The sequence below is a fragment of the Sceloporus occidentalis genome, unplaced genomic scaffold (assembly GCF_023333645.1).
Source record: "Sceloporus occidentalis isolate IW3139 unplaced genomic scaffold, rSceOcc1.0.p SCAF_174, whole genome shotgun sequence".
Classification (NCBI taxonomy): domain Eukaryota; kingdom Metazoa; phylum Chordata; class Lepidosauria; order Squamata; family Phrynosomatidae; genus Sceloporus; species Sceloporus occidentalis.
This window is the reverse complement of record NW_028317154.1, coordinates 549093-563850: the sequence shown is the minus strand read 5'-3', so window position 1 is coordinate 563850 and position 14758 is coordinate 549093. Positions and strand designations below refer to the sequence as shown.

The 14758-nt window shown below is 46.7% G+C and overlaps 1 non-coding gene across 1 annotated transcript; it reads left to right on the top strand.

Annotated features, from left to right (window-relative positions):
• The first annotated feature begins 560 nt into the window (after window positions 1-560).
• TRNAR-ACG (transfer RNA arginine (anticodon ACG)) lies at window positions 561-633 on the top strand. The gene has a single exon. It is a non-coding gene; the product is annotated as a tRNA-Arg (tRNA).
• Window positions 634-14758: the final 14125 nt, after the last annotated feature.

The window sequence follows — 14758 nt, the reverse complement described above, 5'->3', positions numbered from 1 at the left end:
CCAACACCTGTTCATTAGAGGCTGCGAGTGTTCAAGACCATCTTTCATTCGCTTTGGAAGAAAGTCTGACACAAATGGAAGACATTGGTAGGTGTGCATGGTTTCCCTCGTGTTAAAATCATCTTTTTGTAGGCGTGTTTGCTAACTCTCATTAGGGACTGTAAAGGAAACACTCGCTGTGAGACACCATTTCAGACATAGGTGTTGTTGAATACATTTTGCCTCCTCAGATTGGTCATAGAAATCTTAGCTAAACTTTCAGTATGAGAGGTAACTAGCTGAAATATCTCCACTGTGCTTTCAAGCAAGCATTTCTACTTTTGCTTGTGGGAACAAGCCAACTACTTTGCCACCTTTTTTCATGATCATGAAACTCCTTTTTTCTTCATTGTTGGCGTATTTTAGCACCCTATCTCTAGATTGTTTAGTCATTTCCTACCAAATATCTTGCCTGTCACAGCCCACTTTCTAGAAAAGATGAAGTCTCCCTCTTTTATGCCTTCAATAAGCTGACTCAGTCTTCTCACTAAAGCAAAGGATATCCAGCAACGTGCATGTGTGGGCCAGTGGCGCAATGGATAACGCGTCTGACTACGGATCAGGAGATTGTAGGTTCGACTCCTACCTGGCTCGAGTCACTTGCTGTGATCGTGTAGTGGTTAGTACTCTGCGTTGTGGCCGCAGCAACCCCGGTTCGAATCTGGGTCACAGCATCCTACTCTTACTGAATTGTTACGGTCTTTTCAAACTCCTGTCCAAAATTCCTTCTTACAGATATGTTCTCCCAACACCTGTTCATTAGAGGCTGCGAGTGTTCAAGACCATCTTTCATTCGCTTTGGAAGAAAGTCTGACACAAATGGAAGAAATTGGTAGGTGTGCATGGTTTCCCTCGTGTTAAAATCATCTTTTTGTAGGCGGTGTTTGCTAACTCTCATTAGGGACTGTAAAGGAAACACTCGCTGTGAGACACCATTTCAGACATAGGTGTTGTTGAATACATTTTGACTTCTCAGATTGGTCATAGAAATCTTAGCTAAACTTTCAGTATGAGAGGTAACTAGCTGAAATATCTCCATTGTGCTTTCAAGCAAGCATTTCTACCTTTCCTTTTGCTTGTGGGAACAAGCCAACTACTTGTCCACCTTTTTTCATGATCATGAAACTCCTTTTTTTCTTCATTGTTGGCGTATTTTAGCACCCTATCTCTAGATTGTTTACTTATTTCCTACCAAATATCTTGCCTGTCACAGCTCACTTTCTAGAAAAGATGAAGTCTCCCTCTTTTATGCCTTCAAGAAGCTCAGTCTCCTCACTAAAGCAAAGGATATCCAGCAAGGTGCACGTGTGGGCCAGTGGCGCAATGGGTAACGCGTCTGACTACGGGTCAGAAGATTGTAGGTTCAACTCCTACCTCAAGTTGCTTGCCGTGATTGTATAGTTGTTAGTACTCTGCGTTGTGGCTGCATCAACCCCGGTTTGAATCCGGGTCATGGCATCCTACTTTTACTGAATTGCTGCAATCTTTTTAATTTCTGTGTGTCTTTTCAAACTCCTGTCCAAAATTCCTTGTTACAGATATGTTCTCCCAACACCTGTTCATTAGAGGCTGCGAGTGTTCAAGACCATCTTTCATTCGCTTTGGAAGAAAGTCTGACACAAATGGAAGAAATTGGTAGGTGTGCATGGTTTCCCTCGTGTTAAAATCATCTTTTTGTAGGCGGTGTTTGCTAACTCTCATTAGGGACTGTAAAGGAAACACTCGCTGTGAGACACCATTTCAGACATAGGTGTTGTTGAATACATTTTGACTTCTCAGATTGGTCATAGAAATCTTAGCTAAACTTTCAGTATGAGAGGTAACTAGCTGAAATATCTCCACTGTGCTTTCAAGCAAGCATTTCTACCTTTCCTTTTGCTTGTGGGAACAAGCCAACTACTAGGCCACCTTTTTTCATGATCATGAAACTCCTTTTTTTCTTCATTGTTGGTGTATTTTAGCACCCTATCTCTAGATTGTTTAGTCATTTCCTACCAAATATCTTGCCTGTCACAGCCCACTTTCTAGAAAAGATGAAGTCTCCCTCTTTTATGCCTTCAATAAGCTAACTCAGTCTTCTCACTAAAGCAAAGGATATCCGGCAGCATGCATGTGTGGGCCAGTGGCGCAACGGATAACGCTTCTGACTGCGGATCAGGAGATTGTAGGTTCGACTCCTACGTGGCTTGAGTTGCTTGCTGTGATCATATAGTGGTTAGTACTCTGCATTGTGGCCGCAGCAACCCAGTTTCGAATCCGGTCACGGCATTCTACTTTTCCTGAATTGCTAGAGTCTTTTCAAACTACTGTCCAAAATTCCTTGTTACGGATATGTTCTCCCTACACCTGTTCATTCATTAGAGGCTGCGAGTGTTCAAGTCCATCTTTCATTCGCTTTGGAAGAAAGTCTGACACAAATGGAAGATATTGGTAGGTGTGCTTTGTTTCCCTCGTGTTAAAACACCTTTTTGTAGTAGGTGTTTGCTAACTCTCATTAGGGACTGTAAAGGAAACACTCGCTGTGAGACACCATTTCAGACATAGGTGTTGTTGAATACATTTTGCCTCCTCAGATTGGTCATAAAAATCTTAGCTAAACTTTCAGTATGAGAGGTAACTAGCTGAAATATCTCCACTGTGCTTTCAAGCAAGCATTTCTACCTTTCCTTTTGCTTGTGGGAACAAGCCAACTACTTGGCCACCTTTTTCCGTGATCATGAAACTCCTTTTTTTCTTCATTGTTGGCGTATTTTAGCACCCTATCTCTAGATTGTTTAGTCATTTCCTATCAAATATCTTGCCTGTCACAGCCCACTTTCTAGAAAAGATGAAGTCTCCAAATGGAAGAAATCCACAAATGGAAGAAATTGGTAGGTGTGCATGGTTTCCCTCGTGTTAAAATCATATTTTTGTAGGCGGTGTTTGCTAACTCTCATTAGGTACTGTAAAGGAAACACTCGCTGTGAGACACCATTTCAGACATAGGTGTTGTTGAATACATTTTGCCTCCTCAGATTGGTCATAGAAATCTTAGCTAAACTTTCAGTATGAGAGGTAACTAGCTGAAATATCTCCACTGTGCTTTTAAGCAAGCATTTCTACCTTTCCTTTTGCTTGTGGGATCAAGCCAACTACTTGGCCACCTTTTTTCATGATCATGAAACTCCTTTTTTTCTTCATTGTTGGCGTATTTTAGCACCCTATCTCTAGATTGTTTAGTCATTTCCTACCAAATATCTTGCCTGTCACAGCCCACTTTCTAGAAAAGATGAAGTCTCCCTCTTTTATGCCTTCAATAAGCTAACTCAGTCTTCTCACTAAATCAAAGGATATCCAACAACATGTATGTGTGGGCCAGTGGTGCTATGGATAATGCTTCTGACTACGGATCAGAAGACAGTAGGTTCGACTCCTACCTGGCTCGAGTTGCTTGCTGTGATCGTATAGTGGTTAGTACTCTGCATTGTGGCCACAGCAACCCTGGTTCGAATCTGGGTCACGGCATTCTTCTTTTCCTGAATTGCTAGAGTCTTTTCAAACTACTGTCCAAAATTCTTTGTTACAGATATGTTCTCCCAACACCTGTTCATTAGAGGCTGCGAGTGTTCAAGACCATCTTTCATTCGCTTTGGAAGAAAGTCTGACACAAATGGAAGAAATTGGTAGGTATGCATGGTTTCCCTCGTGTTAAAATCATCTTTTTGTAGGCGGTGTTTGCTAACTCTCATTAGGGACTGTAAAGGAAACACTCGCTGTGAGACACCATTTCAGACATAGGTGTTGTTGAATACATTTTGCCTCCTCAGATTGGTCATAGAAATCTTAGCTAAACTTTCAGTATGAGAGGTAACTAGCTGAAATATCTCCACTGTGCTTTCAAGCAAGCATTTCTACTTTTGCTTGTGGGAACAAGCCAACTACTTGGCCACCTTTTTTCATGATCATGAAACTCCTTTTTTTCTTCATTGTTGGCGTATTTTAGCACCCTATCTCTAGATTGTTTAGTCATTTCCTACCAAATATCTTGCCTGTCACAGCCCACTTTCTAGAAAAGATGAAGTCTCCCTCTTTTATGCCTTCAATAAGCTAACTCAGTCTTCTCACTAAAGCAAAGATATCCAGCAACGTGCACGTGTGTGCCAGTGGCGCAATGGATAACACATCTGACTATGGATCAGAAGATTTTAGGTTCGAGTCCTACCTGGCTCAAGTTGCTTGCCGTTGTTGTATAGTGATTAGTACTCTGCGTTGTGGCTGCAGCAACCCCAGTTCGAATCCAGGTCACAGCAGTCTACTTTTCCTGAATTGCTAGAGTCTTTTCAAACTCCTGTCCAAAATTCCTTGTTACGGATATGTTCTCCCTACACCTGTTCATTCATTAGAGGCTGCGAGTGTTCAAGTCCATCTTTCATTCGCTTTGGAAGAAAGAGTCTGACACAAATGGAAGAAATTGGTAGGTGTGCATGGTTTCCCTCGTGTTAAAATCATCTTTTTGTAGGCGGTGTTGGCTAACTCTCATTAGGGACTATAAAGGAAACACTCGCTGTGAGACACCATTTCAGACATAGGTGTTGTTGAATAAATTTTGCCTCCTCAGATTGGTTATAGAATCTTAGCTAAACTTTCAGTATAAGAGGTAACTAGCTGAAATATCTCCACTGTGCTTTCAAGCAAGGATTTCTACTTTTGCTTGTGGGAACAAGCCAACTACTTGGCCACCTTTTTTCATGATCATGAAACTCCTTTTTTTCTTCATTGTTGGCGTATTTTAGCACCCTATCTCTTCATTGTTTAGTCATTTCCTACCAAATATCTTGTCTGTCTTGTCTAGATTCTCACTCTACTTCTTCTGTAGTTTCCAACAAACCCTATCCGGAATACTTTGTTACGAATATGTATTCTCTACACTTGTTCATTAAGGATTGGGAATCACTGAGTCGATACCATTTTGTTTGCTTTTGGTAAAAGGCTAACTATTTGGCTCCCTTTTGTCTTGGTCAAGGAACTCCCGGTGATGGCTCACAGGAAGGGGGGTGACAGAAAAGAGACAGAGAAATGGGAAATGCAGGGTAAGCAGGGGGAGTCGCCACCCACCCTACTTTGACATGGGTCCAGATGGAGAGCTGGAGAGAGACTCCAGCCAGTGGAACCAGGTTCTGTGGTGCCGATCGCCGAGTGTATTAATTCCTTCAGAATACGCTTCTATTCCACCCGCCGACCCACTCCCCCAATGAAGGAGGGGCCGGGTCACCCCACTGCAAAGGAATCAATGCCTTTGCTGCATTCACCAAGTGACACACAACCGAAGACTTTTACCATGAGATCGGAAAAGGCATATGCTGGAGGAGAAAAAATTCCGGTGTAGAGGGGATTGGCTTGTCCGTGAGGGCCTCAACCTGCGTTTGGATGGCCTTCCAATATGGGACAATTCGTGGGTAATGCCACCACAGGTGTAGCAGGGAGCCAGGAGAGACTCCACATCTCCAACATGCGTCTGCTAAAGCAGGGTTATAATGCGTCGCCACTGCCGGGGGCCTATACCAAAGAGCCAGCAACTTAACCAACATTTCCTGATCCCTCACTGATGTGTTACCACCTAGTTCTGTTATGGACTGAACTCCACCTCTCTCACCTGGCATCGTCAACAGGCTTTAAAAGATCAGTCTCATCTCCAGCCCAGTATGTGGTTGTGTGTTTTTGCTGCTGGAGGTGCTAGAATTATATGCCTGATTTCTTGGTGTTTGACCTCTGCATTGATACATGTTTTGAACCCTGCCAGCCCATTTCATTTTATTCTGCTACTGGATATTACCTGTCTGTACCGCGTACCTGTTTTGACCCCGTGCACACTCTGACTGCTCAAGTGATTCTTACATCCTGTCGCTCTGAGCAGTGTTATTTTGCAAGGGTGTGTACCATCTCTTGCAACAGGGCTCCAACTCCTGGTAAGTCCTTATATTGACTCATAAAAGCTGGAGAGACTGGGTTCAAGATGGACAACAGCAGGTTATAAAGCCCGGAAATACCATGGGCCAGGGGCGAGGCGGAAGAGCATAGCATCTCGAATGAGGTGAGGTCTCTCTGGACATGATGCTGTTGCACCGATGATCAAAAGAAGTTGCCCAACTGAGCATATCGAAATCTATTAAGCTGCATGGGAGGGCCCTCAGCTACCAGAGGCTTAAGGCTGTCAGCAGTCAAGAAGGCCCTGCAGAAACAACAGGGAAAAGATTAGCACCAAAACCTGGAGGGAAATCAGGATCATCTCTCACTGGGGCGAGCGGAGATGGTATAGTACAGGGGCGTCCAAGTTTTTTCTGCAGTGGGCCACTTCATTAGAATTGTATCCGTGCAAGGGCCGCACTCATTTTTCACTGTGAGAAAATATGGCCTTTAATAAAATATGCAGATTAAAATAAAGTAAATGACACAAAACCTTTACTTTTCCTCTCACTGATTTCTGGGCCTAGAAAGTTTTGTGACTACAAATTCAGGATTCTGGATAAGTAAAAATAAAATAGTTCTATTTATTTTAGCGATGCACTAAAATGAAAATCTGGACCAAAACCAAAAATTCAGGGTTCACTTAGCCGAAACTGAAAATGACCCCCCCACACACTTTTAATAAAAGTAAGTTACACACCAAAATTGTACAAAGAATTATATATTATGATTGTTAACAGCAATCTCAGGCATACCCAGATTCCAGCATGTACATGGGCATTGTACCGGTATTTTTTGTAACCACACTTTTATTAAAAGTAACACACCACAATTGGCCAAAAAAAATCAACAATTTGACTTGGCATGATAGGAGTGTGATTGCTAACGGCAAACACACTCTTTTTATACCCAGGAAACCAGTAAATGCTGGAACCTAGGCATGATGGGACTGTGATTGCTGTTAGCAGATTGCTGTTATCTGTTAGCAATCACACTCCTATCATCCCAAGTCAGCCAGTACATGCTGGTACAGGGTGGCTGCAAGTGCAGACCCCATACTGCTGGCAGCATCAATACACAAGGGGGCAGCTAGCCAGGTTTCAGCATGTACTGGCTGACTTGGCATGATAGGAGTGGGATTGTTAACAGCAATCACAGTCCCATCATGCCTAGGTTCCAGCACTTACACATCCATGCTATCACACACACACAAATTCATTCATTCACAAATTAATTCCCTCAATCAGGCATACTCATTCACACAACCTCCCCCACCCCCTTACCTGCTCTACAGCTCTCTCAATGCCGATCACAGACTTCAGCAGGGGGCGCGGCCTCCCTCGTTCTCCCCACAGAGGAGGCAGGACTGGAGCAGAGAATAGACCATGCCACAAGTAAGCAGTAGGGCTCTTGTGATCCTGGCTGCCGATCTCACGCGGGCCGCATTTCGAGGTCCTGCGGGCCGGATTTGGCCCGCGGGCCGCATGTTGGACGCCCCTGGTATAGTAGATAGAGTTGTACCCGGAGTGCCAGACACATAGCCGAGGCCCGATTCCTGGTCCTGCCCATAGCGAGCCAGGGCATCGACCCAGCAGAAATGCCAAGCAGGCCACTCTCCACCTCTATCCATTGCTTCTGTCATGAGCCATGTACCCATTCCAGAACACGTAACAGATGACAAGCCCTGTAGTATGTGCGGGGGCAGGGCAACGCAAGGCCCCCCTCTCAACTTGGGAAGGACCAAGGTACTAAACTTTATGCAAGGAGCACGAAGCCCCCATATAAATTCGGGGGAAAAGGCATAACGGTATTAACTCTGCCCAGCCAAGAGACCGTAAGTGTTCCGAGACTGGCGAAGCCCTCTCACCAAGTCCCTATTCCTGTATAGATTATTTTTTCCTCTCCTACCATCACACTTGCCTCCTTCGCTGGGCTTTTATTGGTATTACCACGTGGTCTGACCATACCCCAGTAAGTGTGTCCCTGGACTCGCCCCTTGATCATCCTTCGGAGCTCTCCTTACGACTGAATACATACTAGCGAGTACATACTAGCAGATACTGCGGCCAAAGTTGAAATGGCCCAAGTCATGACACATTATTTTCAGGAGAACCTGACGGCTGATACCCTAGGCATGACAGTATGGGAAGCATGTAAGAGTGTGGTACGGGGACACTTCATTCCCCTCCTACCAGGGGAGGGGGCTGACTCGTCAAAACATAGGCGTCTACGTGGAGAAATGTATCAACCCAACAAGGAAGACGGATCACCACAACTGCAATATACCATAAGTAGTATATTTGACAGGAAATGTATAGAAACAAAAAACATTTCACCCCCAAGGCGGTCCATAAACCCCAAAGCACCCCACAGGCAAATTGGACACATGTCCCCCTGCAGAAGTAAATAAATAAAGGCTCCAGGCACTCAAGGGTTCCAGCTCAGGCAGATGTATTAAAGGAAGGCAGCAACAACGTTTCAACCTCACAATGAGGTATTTATCAACTACTGGGGAGCTGGCCCTTTCTGGCACAGTTAAGCACCTGAGTTCCTTTGGTGTGTGTGCAGTTTCCTCATTCTGGTGACCCCCTGCAGAAGTAAGGCACTCAAGCCAGTAGAAAAAAAAACCCATACACAAGGCAAGTAAAGCAGAGATCAAAATATATCATCCCCAAGGCTGAGAGCAAGAGATGGTGCACATCATACAATACATCACTGCAATTTGAAAGAAGTTTGTCTAATAACCTGTCAGTAGCACAGGCCCAATCAGAGTCTGAGTAGGACAGGCCTGATCGGAGTCTGAGCAGGATGGACACACGCCCCCCAGCAGTAGTAAGGTACTCAGGTCTGCATAAAAAATAAAAGGTGGTAGTAAAGAATGGAGTGGGGAATGTGAGTCTTAGGACATGTATGTCACGTGAGCAGTGACGGGCCAGCAAGGGGGGAAGCCTCAAGAGGTGTTCGGAGGCCGGGGGCCACTCGCCCAACCAGAAAAAAAAAAAAACTACATAACTATATATACATACATAGAAAAAAAACAATGAGCAGTCGCTCCTGCACTGCTTCCAGTAGTATTCTGGGAGTATTTTTCGACCTTGCCTCCCAGGCCTCGGATGACCGCGCGGCAGGATCCCCCGCCAGCTTGTCCTCCTTGGAAATAACACACCAGAGCCTTTCCCCCCACAACAGCCCCTTGCCCCAAAGGTGTTGCATTTGTTCTCATCAGCTCCATGGAGAAATGATTTCTCCACTCTGATCCTGGAGCTTAAGCAGGTGGTTAGGGATGAGGTGTCAGCGCTGCGCACCGACCTGACGCCGTTGGAGCGCAGGGTTGTTGCCCTGGACCACGCCTCGGCTGCACAGCAACAGCCTGCCCGGGATGCCCAGAATTCAGCTGGCCACCATCTCCACTGCCTGGGGCACGTTAGGCGCAGGATTGAGGACCTGGACAACCGGGGCCACAGGAAGAACATCCGGATCCAAGGGGTCTCCGAGGCTGAGACCTCTGAGGATCTCCCAATTCTCCTCACCTCGCTACTCTCTGACCTAATGGGCAGGCCGATCGATGCCAGAGTCACCGTGGACAGAGTGCACCGGGCTCTACGGCCCAAATGTACCACCTCGAGCCCCCCGAGGGACATTGTTTGTCACTTTGTTGACTTTAAGCTGAAGGAAGCCATCATGGCCCGTGCGCGTGAAGTTGGCACGTGGCCTCTACGGGGTACTATCAATTAGACTTGGGCACCAGGGGGCTCTTCGTGTTCGTCTTCGTGCTCGTCTTCGGGGGGAAAAAAACCTTCGTATTCCGTGAATATTCGCCCGTTCCTGTCTTCTCTTCGGGCGAATATTCGCGGACATTCTTCGTGCTCGTTTAATCTTCGTTTCCTTCCCGGTTGCCTAGCAGGGGTTAATACGGGGTTAACAACACATCAGAGCAGCAGCAGCTGCCGTGAAGGAACGTGTGTGCAACTCTATTGGTCGTTTCGGCAGGGGGCTGGTCTGGCATCAACAAGTGAATTGCAGAACGCACTTCATTCGTTGATGGCAGGCCAGCCCCCTGCCGAAACGACCAATAGAGTTGCACACACGTACTGAGGTGTACTGTACACAAAATGACCTAGAGACAAATGCTCCAAGGAACTTGGCCTCCGTTTATCATACACAGTCACACATCCATAGATGTTTAATAAAAGAATAGGGATTATTTTACATTTTTAAATTGATTTTGGACCACTTGTAATACATGCCTAACATTTGCTACCTATTCACAATGGCATACTTTGCAACAACCCAACTTTTACTGGACAGGACTGGAAAAAAGCAGGACTGTCCACCAAAATCTTAGGTGTGTTGGCAGGTATGCGGATGGAAAAATGTTGGACAAGAACTAAAAAATAGCTTAGGGTTAATGTACGGTTATGTTTAAGATTAGTAGCAGTGCACTGGTTTGGTTAAAGATGTATTATGTCTAAATAATAATTTAATTTTAATGGGTTTTAAAAAATTAAGGGGTTTATTTAAATGTATTTTAAAGTTAGATTTATTATTTAGTACTTTATTATATTTATTTAATGTTTACACTAGTGCTACCTACCGAGCTATAACTACCAACGTGTATTTGCATACCTAGATAGCTAAATTAGATGGGACAGGACTGGAAAAAAGCAGGACTGTCCCTGAAAAAGTTGGGTCTGTTGGCAGGTATGTGGATGGAAAAATGTTATAGTATGAAGTGTGAGTTATAGCGTTAATGCTAGTGAGTGTAGAAGTGAAGGCCAGGACAAATAACAAGAGGAAAGGTCCTTGTGATTTGTGCATTGTACGTGTATGTGTTATGTGTGTTATGTGTGTTGTCACTGTGTGTTATATGTGTTATGTTTTATGTCACTGTGTTATTTGTGTTATTGTGTGTGTTATGTTTGGTTGGTTGGTTGTGTATCAGAAGGAAAATAATGAAATGGAAATGGAAAAGGCGAATGAGTGGGCAATTGGCGACCCACTCACCTGTTTCACCCCAGAGCAAAGCATCCAAACACTGTCAGTCCTAGACGTTTGGCAGCGGACTTCCAGAGCTCAGACACAAGGCCCTAGCGTAAGCTGGCCACTCTGGCGGAGGTAGCAGGCGTTGCCACACCGCAAACAGACGCAGCCAGGGGGGAGAAACTGCCCTTACCATTAGGGACATTTTGGGCATGACTCTAGCCAGGAAGCGAACTGGCACAGAAGAGATGCTGGCACCACCACAACCACCACCACCACCACCAGCAGCAGCATTGAAAAATGGGAAAGGCGAATGAGTGGGCAATTGGCGACCCACTCACCTGTTTCACCCCAGGGCAAAGCACCCAAACACTGTCAGTCTTAGACATTTGGCAGCAGACTTCCAGAGCTCAGACACTAGGCCCTAGCGTAAGCTGGCCACTCCGGCGGAGGTAGCAGGCGTTGCCACACCGCAGACAGAGGCAGCCAGGGGGGAGAAACTGCCCTTACCGTTAGGGACATTTTGGGCATGACTCTAGCCAGGAAGCAAACTGGCACGGAAGAGATGCTGGCACCACCACCACAACCACCACCAGCAGCAGCAGTGAAAAATGGGAAAGGCGAATGAGTGGGCAATTGGCGACCCACTCACCTGTTTCACCCCAGGGCAAAGCACCCAAACACTGTCAGTCTTAGACGTTTGGCAGCAGACTTCCAGAGCTCAGACACTAGGCCCTAGCGTAAGCTGGCCACTCCGGCGGAGGTAGCAGGCGTTGCCACACCGCAGACAGAGGCAGCCAGGGGGGAGAAACTGCCCTTACCGTTAGGGACATTTTGGGCATGACTCTAGCCAGGAAGCAAACTGGCACGGAATAGATGCTGGCACCACCACCACCAGCAGCAGCAGTGAAAAATGTGAAAGGCGAATGAGTGGGCAATTGGCGACCCACTCACCTGTTTCACCCCAGGGCAAAGCATCCAAACACTGTCAGTCTTAGACGTTTGGCAGCAGACTTCCAGAGCTCAGACACTAGGCCCTAGCGTAAGCTGGCCACTCCGGCGGAGGTAGCAGGCGTTGCCACACCGCAAACAGAGGCAGCCAGGGGGGAGAAACTGCCCTTACCATTAGGGACATTTTGGGCATGACTCTAGCCAGGAAGCGAACTGACACAGAAGAGATGCTGGCACCACCACAACCACCACCACAACCACCACCAGCAGCAGCATTGAAAAATGGGAAAGGCGAATGAGTGGGCAATTGGCGACCCACTCACCTGTTTCACCCCAGGGCAAAGCACCCAAACACTGTCAGTCTTAGATGTTTGGCAGCAGACTTCCAGAGCTCAGACACTAGGCCCTAGCGTAAGCTGGCTACACTGGCGGAGGTAGCAGGCGTTGCCACACCACAGCAAGTGCAACCAGGGGGAGAAACTACCCTCTCCATTAGGGACATTTGAGGCATGATTTCAGCCAGGAAGCGAACTGGCAAAAGATACTGGCACCACCACCAGCAGCAGCGTTGGAAACGGAAAAAGGTGAATGAGTGGGCAATTGACGACCCGCTCACCTGTTTCACCCCAGGGCAAAGCATCCGAAGACTGTCAGTCCTTGGCGTTTGGGAGCGGACTTCCAGAACTCAGACACTAGGCCCTAGCGTAAATTGGCTACACCGGCGGAGGTAGCAGGCATTGCCACACCGCAGCAAGTGCAACCAGGGGGAGAAACTACCTTAAACATTACAGAGAAAAAAAATTAACTTTCCAAGCTAAGAGCTGGGTAACCCAACTTGGGCAGATTGAATTTAAGAAAGGCAATCTGCTCCATCAGATGAGGTGCCATGCGTGAGCGCTGTGGACTCAGTATGTTTCCAGTCATAGAAAACACGCGCTCACTTTGAACAGTGGTTGGCGGACATGATAGTAGCTGCTGCGCAACCCATGAGAGTGCAGGCCACACACTCTTCTTTTCATCCCAGTAGCTAAGAGGATCAACATTAGGCGCAGAAGGAACTTCACAGAGGTAAAGTTTGACCATTTCAGCAGCACTACTCTCCTTTCTGCTGCTAGCTCTGTCAGATGGTCCAACTATACTCCCAAGTGCCTCTTCCCAAAACGCAGCTGCTCCACTCAGCTGTGTTGTGCTGCTTGTGGCACTGCTGCTGATGCTGCTGCTAGGAGTAGCAGACCACATCATCTCTTCCTCCTCCTGCACCTCTCCCTCCTCGGACAGCATTCCCATTTTACGCTGCCAGTCACGCACCTTGTTGACCAATTGCTCCCGGTAGCTACTGAGAACATTAAATTTCAAAGCTAGCTTTCCCTTAATTCTTGGATCGCAAAGGCACGCTAGCATCATTTTGGGACTCTCTTCCATTCGTTTGCGAAGGTGTACTTTTAGCAGATCCTTCAGCTTCCTGGCTATGGCTGCTACGTCAGGATGTAGAGTGCCACCTTGAACAGCCTCACGGTTTCCAAGGAACACATCCATCTTGCTGCCTAGATGGGAGAACACTGGGATTACCTGGGCCAGACTGGCAGTGTTTGATCTTAAATTTTCTGTGGCATCCCTGAATGGTTTAAGGACTGCCACTAGCTGGGCGATCACTGTCCAATCCTCCCTATTCAATGGAGAGGTAATCCCAATATTGTGCTCTGAGGCAAGATTATGGATTGCCCTCTGCTGCTCCAAAATCCTCTCCAGCATGTCTAACGTGGAGTTCCACCGTGTACTGACATCCTGGCGTAGGCAGTGTACGGGAAGACCTGACCTCTCTTGCTCTTCCCTCAAAAATTGGCTAGCCTTAACACTATGGTGAAAGTGCCCAGTGATCTTTCTGCAGCGGGACAGAACTACTGCTGCCACATTAGTTCCTTCTGACATTGCTGCCTTCACTACAAGATGGATGATGTGGGCTGCACAGCGCACACCAACAATATGACCATCTCGCAGCGCTTTCACCATATTGGCACCTCCGTCAGTTACCACAAAACCAACTTCAACATTGGTGCCCGTCTCTGCTCCCACCCAAAGGCTAAACATTTTCCTCATTGCATGCAGAATATTTTGGGAAGTGTGCTTTTCATCCATCACTTCTGCATGGAGAAGGAAAGATCGGTAGCCTGCTGCAGCAGCTTCCTTAGACACACCGGGCTGCCACCAGTGTGCTGTCAAAGAAAGAAAGGCATGCTGGCCGCTAGGTGCACTCCACATATCTGTAGTGAAATGAACACACTGACCAGCAGCCTTGGAAAGCTCCTCTTTCACTGCTGCAACACAGGACCGATACAATGAGGGGACAATGTTCCTGCTGAAAGTGGAACGTGACGGAACTGTATATTGTGGAGCCACAGCCGCCATCAATTGTTTGAAAGGCTCCCCTTCGATCATAGAGAAGGATGCCCCTCCAACAGCAATGAACTGACCAATCAGTCGCGTTACTTTATTGGCCTGCTGTTTGGGCATTGACCTTTTGGATTGGAATGCCAAAAATTGTTCCAGGGTGGGCTGGACATGCAGTGCTCCAACCTGCCTTGGTCTCTGGCTGCCAGCACTAGCTGCTGCTGCTGCTGCTGTTGCTGCTATTGGCCCAGAAGAAGAAGCTGTTGGGGTTTTTCCACGGCCACCAGCTATGCTGCCTGCACTAAGTTTTACTTCTGCATCTTTCCCCAATAGCACAGCGTTGTGTTGAGTGCTGAGGTGATGCTTCATGCTAGCACTGGTAAAATGGCCAGACACTTTCCCTCTGCTTATTAGCTTCCCACAATGTTTGCACTTTCCATAGCGCCCTTCTTCAACA